Source organism: Ipomoea nil, unplaced genomic scaffold (assembly GCF_001879475.1).
Source record: "Ipomoea nil cultivar Tokyo-kokei standard unplaced genomic scaffold, Asagao_1.1 scaffold1940, whole genome shotgun sequence".
Lineage (NCBI taxonomy): Eukaryota > Viridiplantae > Streptophyta > Magnoliopsida > Solanales > Convolvulaceae > Ipomoea > Ipomoea nil.
In genome coordinates this window covers 421,237-431,462 of record NW_017618368.1, presented here as the reverse complement: position 1 = coordinate 431,462, position 10,226 = coordinate 421,237, and positions in this window count along the sequence as shown.

Sequence of the window (10,226 nt, the reverse complement as noted above, 5' to 3'; positions counted from 1 at the left end):
ACTAAGCATAGAACTCCCCCAACTCCTTACTCTCGAACTGGCATCCATTGTCAGTAATGATCTGCACTGGGACTCCAAAGCGACACAAAATGTTCTTGTATACAAATTGTTTGCACCGGGCACTTGTGATGCTGCCCCACCCCATGGGTAATCCATTCCTCCTGCCCCACCCCATGGGTAGGGCTCCGACTAGGTCGACTCCTCACCTTGACAACGGGATGACCGAGTTGATTAGGGCGTAGTTGGTGGCTGGCCGGCTTGGGCCGACTTAGAACTGTTGACAGGTTGAGCAGCTCCTTGCGTAGTCAGCGCACTCCTTAGCCATGTTGGGCCAGAAGTAATCTTGTAGGATTGCCCTACGAGCCATGGTATAGGTCCCTTGGTGGGCTGAGCAGGTGCCCACGTGGATCTCCTCTATGACCGACCTCACCTCGTCGGGGTACAAGTAGCGCATTAGGGTGCTAATGTAGGACCTCTTATAGAGTATGTCCCAGAGGAGTAGGTAGGTTGGAGCCCTCCTCTTCACGAGCATGGCCTCCACCTCGTCAGGGGGTAGGACGCCTGTTTTCTTGTACTCTTTGAGGTGGTCTAGCCAGCAGGCAGCTTGAGCTTGCACGGGGAGGACCAGGTAGGCCTCTAAACTGGAATTCTTGAGGTCCTCTGTAACACCCCCTAAATTTTTAAAATTTTAAAGCTTATGGAATAAAGGCAAATCTAATATTAACTCCCAAACAGAGCATAAATTAAACATGATAGTCGGGGTGTTATGGCACACCTGAGCTAGAGAACTCAGATGCACAGGCTAAACTAACTAACAAAGCGTAATTAATATCCAAATATAAATCAAGGCACACTGGCCATCTCATCAAACCTAGAACTATCTAAACTAAGTCAATGAATCCAACTAGCGCGCTTCAAAGCTACTCAACTTGTGACACCCCAAAAATCCACATTCAATCCATGGATTAATTGAGTAATTAATCATATTTTATTTGAAGAGTTAATTCCTAAAATCCTGATTTTTAATACTCAAGGACTAGTATTTGACTAGTCAACCTTAAAGTTGTGTTGTACCTTGAGCTTTGAGGGGAGTTCCCTTGTTCCTTACACTTCCTAAGGGTTAGTAAGGGTATTCTTGACTTTTCACCAAGAGTTAGTATTGTAACCTAACCTAGAAGACTTCTTCATTTCATTCCATACATTTCCTAGAAATTAGTTCTACCTTCTCTCTAGAAAAGAAGTGTAGCTTATTCTCCAAGCCAAGTTGAGACCCTTGTCAAGATTCCAAGATTTGCTACCAAGATTCAACCTTTCACCTATTTGGGCATCTAGGAGGGTAAGATCTAAGTCCATCTTGTGTTTTTGGTTCCATCTTAGTTGTCTTTTCTTAAAGGTGGGATCTTTATGATCTTTTGGTTTGATCTTGAAGTGGGTTTGGAAAGTAAGCCTTGTGGAGAGCTTGTTGTGGTGTAAAGTGAAGTCTTTTGGTCTACAAGAGGTAACCCATGCTCGACAAAACCTATTTTGCTTACCTATATGTGATTTATTGGATTCTACATGTGTTTTGCTATGAAATGTGAGGGTTTATGCATTTGTCTTGTGATATTGCATATCTAGAGCTTGTGTTTAGGGTTCTTGTATGCCATTGCTTGGCTATTCCTTTGATTCAAGTCATTTTGTTGTGTTGGGTGAGATTTGGCATGTTTTGGACTTGAATTTGTGTTTGGAGAAGAAAATCCCCGAAGGGATTTGTTGTGGAACAGGAATGTTCCCGCGGGCGGAACGGCGGGTGGGGCACCACCCGCCGGCCTGCCCGCGGGTACAAGGCCCTGTGGGAATGTGTTCCCGCGGGCGGAACCACGGGTGGGGCACTACCCGTGGGTCCACCCGCGGGTACACGAGTGGAGTTGGATCGAGATTTGTTCCCCGTGATTTGTTTGACTCGGTATTTGGTCTTTTGACTTCCCGTTGTTCTTTTGTGGAACTATTTGAGTGTCTTCTTGATGTTTCGTATGTCTAGAACTATATGGTAGGTATCCATGTAGGACTTTGGTGTCTTGAATCGTGCTACGTGTTCAACATTGTGTTTCGCTGGACCAAGAGGTGTCTTGTGTGTTCCTCGGAACTATCTTGAGTTTCCCCGTTGATAAGCATGCTAGTTTGCTGTCTAAATGCTAGCGTGTGTGTTGTTTGTACCTTCCGTTTGGTTGATGATAACTTCATCGTTGATGTTGTTGGGCTGTGACCCTTTCCTTGATTGAGTATGTTTCATACCTTCATTGTGATCCGTTGTTTGACTCTTGTTGAGTTCTGATGCGTGTGTGGCTCTACCTGGATTGCACGATTAGTGGTATGGGACACTAGTCACCAAGGTATTGCAGCGGTCCTCGTGGTGGCCGTGGCGTGATTATGGAGTTGTGGCCTTTGTGTAAGGTTCACGTTTTTGGGGGATAACATGTGTTGTCCGGGCATGTGTTGCCGTGTACGGTACCTTGTGTACTATGAATTGGTGCCCTCGTTGGTGGTCGTTGGTGGGGGACGACGGTCCCGGGGGAATAAGGTTGGACTAAGAAGTACAGGGGTCCTGGTGGTAATGGTTGGAAGAAGATATAAGGTTGGGGGTAGCCATAAGGTTGGAACAGGGCATAAGGAAGGCATACCAACTCGTGATGGGTGATGTTGCGAGGGCTTGTAAAGCCGGCGTTGTGTGTTCTTCTCTCATGACGTGTGTAGTCACGGAGGCATGTGTTGCCGTTGGGTGAGTCTTTATCCTTCGCGTTGTGGTTAACCTTTGTGGTTTGGGATGTGTTCCCGTGTTATCTTTATGAGTGATGAGTCTTGTGTTGACTGTTGATCTTGGCTTTTGACTTATATATATATATATATATATATATATATATATATATATATATATATATATATATATATATATATATATATATATATATATATATATATATATATATATATATATATATATATATATATATATATATATATATATATATATATATATATATATATATATATATATATATTCCGTTTCGAAAATGGTTTTGCACCTTATATCTATCTATGTATGATACTTAACGGTATTGGTGGGTTACCAGCATTTATTCGCTGACCGGGCGTCGTCCCAATGTTTATCTTTGTATCTTTCAGGTGATGTTTAGACGAGCGCGACGTCTAGTGCCTGGTAGCTTAGTGCCCTCATCCTTGTTTTGTGGCATGTGTGCCCAAGTAGTTTTAGACTGATGTTTTGGGATAGATGTATACACTTGCAGATTGTTTGCCGTAGCGTTTACCATGTTTGGTAGACATGGCGTGACACCCCGTTCGGATTTCTTTTATCCAGTTTTCGTTTTATCTTCCACTGTGCTAGTTTTGTTGTTTAATCTGCATGTGTTAAGGCTTATATATAGGTCTTGTTTGGGGGGTGTTACAGTTGGTATCAGAGCCTAGGTTTGAGCCTAGGAAGGGTTAAGTCTAGACTTTCTAAGTGGTTAAGTGTGTTTTGAGACCTCTAAGCGACCTTAAGAAGCTAAGTGTTAGGCTTAGGACTCTAGGTTGCGCGGTGAGCTGTGTGTTGCTTTCTGTCTTGCTTGTTTGCTCTTTTGGCAACCTCGTTGTTGTTTTAGAAGTTTGCGATGCCTCCTCGTCCCCGCGCTCGCACCCCGGAGACCCCGACCAACGAGCAGCTCGCTCAGAATCTCCATCAGCTGACGCAGACGATGCAGACGCTCAGTGAAGCCTTGCTGAACAACAATCAAGCTATGCCGCCTCCTCCCCCTATTGGGCATCGCGATGTAGGTCGTTTGGTGTCGGGGCATCGGCTGCCAACCTTCGCCGGAGAAGAAGACCCGGTAATCTTGGAAGAGTGGCTACGTGTGTTTGATAAGATCTTCGTCATTGTGGGTTGCCTTGAAGAGAGAAGAGTAGAACTGGCAACGTTCTACTTTTGCCAAGAAGCTGATCTGTGGTGGGTCCACGAAGGTCCGACCTTCCTTGAAGAGCCTGGGTTTGATTGGACCGCGCTCAAGGACAGAATGCGCGAAAGGTTCTACCCAGCGCATGTGCGAGCCGCCATGTTTGATGAGTTCCTTCATCTGCAGCAAGGATCCTTATCTGTGGTCGAATACCACAAGAAGTTCTTAGAGCTGGCGCGCTTCGCGAGGATGCTTGTGCCTACGGAGCTTGCTAAGGTTGAGCGTTTCGTTGTCGGTCTGAATTATGAGGCACGAAAAGCGTTGACGGTGAGTAGGCCCAGCTCCCTTAAGGATGCGTACTTGAGTGCCGCGGACCTGTATCGTGTTCAGCAGCTTCAGAAAGGATCGTATGAGCTAGCTAGGAAGAGGGTTGAGAGCGGAGGTTCTTCCACCTTCAAGAAGGCCCGACCGAGCTTTCAAGTCAAGGCCGTGTCATCTTCTTCTCAAGGACCCATCAGGGTGGAGCGTCGGGATCAAGCTAAGTCGGTTGTTTGTCGAAGATGTGGGAAGGTGCACGCAGGCCAAGATTGTTATGGCCAGGCATTTAGATGTTTCCGATGCGGGGATCGTGGTCACAAAGTCGCGGAGTGTCCCCAGCTTGCCGGTCAGAGAGCGTTGCCGCCACCCCCGAGAGCCGGAGGAGCACCGGGAGGGAGTTCGGGTCGCGGAGCTGTCGGAGCTAGGCCACCTGAAAGAGTTTTTGTGATGGCGCGTTCTCAGGCTGAGTCGGAGGGCTTGATGGAGGATGAAGTGGCAGGTACCCCTTTCTTCTAGCCTACCCTTGTTTCTTTTTCCAAGAATCATCGTGTTCGTTGTGCCTTGAGTATTACCTTGTGTTTCGTAGTTGTCTTTTGCTTGGCAATCTTTGGTACGCTTTCTTTGATAGCAATTCTTTTGAGGCTTAGTGTAGACTCTTCTTGCTAAGTGATTTCTTTAGTTTGGTATATAAGCTTCGTTGAGAATTTAGCAATCCATTCTTGTCATGTTTTGTGATTTGGGTCAATTCTACAATCTTTGTACTTGGTTGTTCTTACAACAATTCCTTGTGAACTTCTTAAATTTTCCAAGTATTCTTTGAATTGGGAAATAGCTGTGTAGCTTAAAAACCAAGCCTAATGTTTAATTGTAACCTTTAAGTTTCGAACACAAGCCTAATATTTGTCAACCCAACTTCTAAACCACTTAAACCAATTGTCTTCCTTAAAACCTAACCAATTTTAATTACATTTAAACCATAAATTCCTACTTTACCAAAAATCCCCAAATTAAATCTTCTTTTTCCCCAATTTCTTCCAAATCCCTAAAATCCTCAAACTCTCTTTCTCTTTCTTCTTCCCTACCCGTGAACCACCGAGCACCCCACCCCCAGCCATAGCTTCACCGCCACCACCACCACCACCTGCCCGTCGCCCCACCGTTGCCGAGCCACCGTCTCGCCGCCGTCGCCGTCGCCCGGAGCTGCCGTGCCGCCGCCGATCTGCTATCGCCGAGAGAAGCAGCGAGAGAGAAAGCGAGAGAGAGCAGCGTGAGAGAGAAGAGAAAGAGGAAGAGTTGTGGGCTTCTTTTGTTGAGCTTTGGGTCATCTTCAATCATGCGTAGAAGGTCAAGTTTGGCAAGGAAAACGGAATGGGTGGATACCCATTACCTCGTTCTTGAAGGTAAAGCTTTTGATCCGGAATCTTTTCCTAGTTCTTTGTTGGACATGCTTAGGTATCAAGGCTTGTTGGATGGGTTTCTCGCCATAAGGGCCGAGACTTACCCGAGTTTGGTGAAAGAGTTTTATCGTCACATGGTTGTGACAAAGGAGGGTGATAAGTTGGAGATCACCTCTAAGGTGAGAGGTGTGAAGGTTGTGTTATCTGAAAAGAGGTTGGCTCAGTTGTTGAGTTTGTCTGCTACCGGAGTGGCTCAGTACAGTGGTCATTCTTGGATTAGTACGGATACCATGGGGTACCATGACTATTTGAGCTATTTGTTAGGCCGTACGAGTGGTTTCACTCAAGCCTCTAGGCCAGAAAAGAAGTGGTTGTCTGCGGAGCAAAGGATCTTGGTGATGTTGGTGTCGGATTTTTTGTTGCCTAATAACAACAAGAGCAGTTTGTTGGGTAAGTTGGAGTGCACCTTTGCCTTTTGCCTCAAGAATATGGTTAAGTTTAACCTGCCTGCTTTGATGATGCAACACATGGTGTTTTGCCGGGATCACAATCGGAAGAGCTTACCATATGGGATGGTGTTGAGTTGGATCTTGGTTAAGAAAGGTGTTAGTGTGGACGATTGCCTCCCGAAAGCCGTGGGAAAGATGGTGTTGGATACCACCAATCTCCGAAGTTGTAATCTGTTTCGGTTGGATGATGGTGAGTACATCACGCTTGAAGAGGTTGCAAGTAAAGCACCTGATGAGAGGGCGGAGTTAGCTGCTGAGCATGAAATCCATACCGGGAAGTTGAGCCTCGCAGTCCAGAGTTTGGGCGGTGACGAAGAAGCTGAGGAGGAAGCAGACCAAGAGGAAGAAGTAGGAGCACCGGAGGCCGCCGAAACTGAAGAGAGTGATTCGGACAATGAGGAAAGCCGAAGAAGGAAGGAAGCTCGCACGAAGAGGGAGCATGATGTCATGGCGCATGAGGAGCGCGTTGCCACCTTGCTTCGTCAGCAGAACAGCATGATCGCCGAAGGCTTTGCGTTTATGAAGGCGCAGTTCATCGCAGTGCATCAGAGGCTGGATCAGATTGAAGCCAGTTCTAGCCGCAGAGACGAAGACGAAGAGGAGTCCGAACAAGCCGAGGAGTCGAAGACTGAGGAGTTTTAGCTTGTGTTGCGGTAATCCCGTTCGCCTTTTTCCTTGTTGTTTCCTTCTTACCCGTTGTTAGCTTGGTGATAGGTTGTTGTTTGCTTTGTGTGCTTGCTTGCTTTTGTTTGTTGCCTTGTTGTTTAGCTAGCTTGATAGTTGGCGTTTGGAGTTAGTAGTTTAGTTCTTGGCTGTTGTCTAGAAGTGGGTGGTTGTGTTGAGGCTAGAGTTCTTGATGCTCAATCTATCCGTTTGTTAACCTCTTGCCAATCCTTGAATTTGAAATGCCTTCTTTCTTGCTTTGGAATACTTCTTTGCTTTGGAATCCTTGTGAGTTCTTTTGGAGTATTTGACCAAAAGAGTTGTTTTTGAACTTCTTGTCACTATGTCGTTTCCTTTCACCGTTTGCTTTTAATTCGTCGTACCCAAGCTTCGGGGACGAAGCTTCTTTGAAGGGGGAGAGGATGTGACATCCCAAAACTCCACATTCAATCCATGGATTAATTGAGTAATTAATCCTATTTTATTTGAAGAGTTAATTCCTAAAATCCTGATTTTTAATACTCAAGGACTAGTATTTGACTAGTCAACCTTAAAGTTGTGTTGTACCTTGAGCTTTGAGGGGAGTTCCCTTGTTCCTTACACTTCCTAAGGGTTAGTAAGGGTATTCTTAACTTTTCACCAAGAGTTAGTATTGTAACCTAACCTAGAAGACTTCTTCATTTCATTCCATACATTTCCTAGAAATTAGTTCTACATTCTCTCTAGAAAAGAAGTGTAGCTTATTCTCCAAGCCAAGTTGAGACCCTTGTCAAGATTCCAAGATTTGCTTCCAAGATTCAACCTTTCACCTATTTGGGCATCTAGGAGGGTAAGATCTAAGTCCATCTTGTGTTTTTGGTTCCATCTTAGTTGTCTTTTCTTAAAGGTGGGATCTTTATGATCTTTTGGTTTGATCTTGAAGTGAGTTTGGAAAGTAAGCCTTGTGGAGAGCTTGTTGTGGTGTAAAGTGAAGTCTTTTGGTCTACAAGAGGTAACCCATGCTCGACAAAACCTATTTTGCTTACCTATATGTGATTTATTGGATTCTACATGTGTTTTGCTATGAAATGTGAGGGTTTATGCATTTGTCTTGTGATATTGCATATCTAGAGCTTGTGTTTAGGGTTCTTGTATGCCATTGCTTGGCTATTCCTTTGATTCAAGTCATTTTGTTGTGTTGGGTGAGATTTGGCATGTTTTGGACTTGAATTTGTGTTTGGAGAAGAAAATCCCCGAAGGGATTTGTTGTGGAACAGGAATGTTCCCGCGGGCGGAACGGCGGGTGGGGCACCACCCGCCGGCCTGCCCGCGGGTACAAGGCCCTGTGGGAATGTGTTCCCGCGGGCGGAACCACGGGTGGGGCACTACCCGCGGGTACACGGGTGGAGTTGGATCGGGATTTGTTCCCCGTGATTTGTTTGACTCGGTATTTGGTCTTTTGACTTCCCGTTGTTCTTTTGTGGAACTATTTGAGTGTCTTCTTGATGTTTCGTATGTCTAGAACTATATGGTAGGTATCCATGTAGGACTTTGGTGTCTTGAATCGTGCTACGTGTTCAACATTGTGTTTCGTTGGACCAAGAGGTGTCTTGTGTGTTCCTCGGAACTATCTTGAGTTTCCCCGTTGATAAGCATGCTAGTTTGTTGTCTAAATGCTAGCGTGTGTGTTGTTTGTACCTTCCGTTTGGTTGATGATAACTTCATCGTTGATGTTGTTGGGCTGTGACCCTTTCCTTGATTGAGTATGTTTCATACCTTCATTGTGATCCGTTGTTTGACTCTTGTTGAGTTCTGATGCGTGTGTGGCTCTACCTGGATTGCACGATTAGTGGTATGGGACACTAGTCACCAAGGTATTGCAGCGGTCCTCGTGGTGGCCGTGGCGTGATTATGGAGTTGTGGCCTTTGTGTAAGGTTCACGTTTTTGGGGGATAACATGTGTTGTCCGGGCATGTGTTGCCGTGTACGGTACCTTGTGTACTATGAATTGGTGCCCTCGTTGGTGGTCGTTGGTGGGGGACGACGGTCCCGGGGGAATAAGGTTGGACTAAGAAGTACAGGGGTCCTGGTGGTAATGGTTGGAAGAAGATATAAGGTTGGGGGTAGCCATAAGGTTGGAACAGGGCATAAGGAAGGCATACCAACTCGTGATGGGTGATGTTGCGAGGGCTTGTAAAGCCGGCGTTGTGTGTTCTTCTCTCATGACGTGTGTAGTCACGGAGGCATGTGTTGCCGTTGGGTGAGTCTTTATCCTTCGCGTTGTGGTTAACCTTTGTGGTTTGGGATGTATTCCCGTGTTATCTTTATGAGTGATGAGTCTTGTGTTGACTGTTGATCTTGGCTTTTGACTTATATATATATATATATATGTATATATATATATATATATATATATATATATATATATATATATATATATATATATATATATATTCCGTTTCGAAAATGGTTTTGCACCTTATATCTATCTATGTATGATACTTAACGGTATTGGTGGGTTACCAGCATTTATTCGCTGACCGGGCGTCGTCCCAATGTTTATCTTTGTATCTTTCAGGTGATGTTTAGACGAGCGCGACGTCTAGTGCCTGGTAGCTTAGTGCCCTCATCCTTGTTTTGTGGCATGTGTGCCCAAGTAGTTTTAGACTGATGTTTTGGGATAGATGTATACACTTGCAGATTGTTTGCCGTAGCGTTTACCGTGTTTGGTAGACATGGCGTGACACCCCGTTCGGATTTCTTTTATCCAGTTTTCGTTTTATCTTCCACTGTGCTAGTTTTGTTGTTTAATCTGCATGTGTTAAGGCTTATATATAGGTCTTGTTTGGGGGGTGTTACACAACTGTTCCTGAAAAACATTCGGTGTAACAACCGTCAGCGAATAATGTTGGTAACCCACTCCAACGCGTTAAGTACAATATAGGTAGATATAAGAAAATCATTTTGAAACCGGAATACATATATAACTTACGAGACTCTAATTTAAATCCAAGATCAAGACTCAGGACACGATAATAGACTCGACAATATAGAACAATCATAAAGACTAAAATGCATCCTAGGAACACGATACAAGACATAATAGACAGATAAACATATAAATAGCAAATAGAGACAACAAAGGCATTCAAGACAATCAGTTAGCAAGTAATTAACAAAGCACACAATCCATCTTCCAACTTTATACCAAGTTCCAACCTTGTAGCTCCCCTCCGTCCTTATATCAGTTCCAGCCTATACCTCCAAGCCACCCTTATATCGCCTCCCCTTATTCCTCCGGGCAACTACATGCCCCCACCGACAAACCACCTATCAACCACCATCATATCAAGATGGTGCCGCAATTCCATTCACATGATCCGCACCTCTAGTGCCAATATCAAGGGGCCAGCGCATATAGCTCTGACATGACA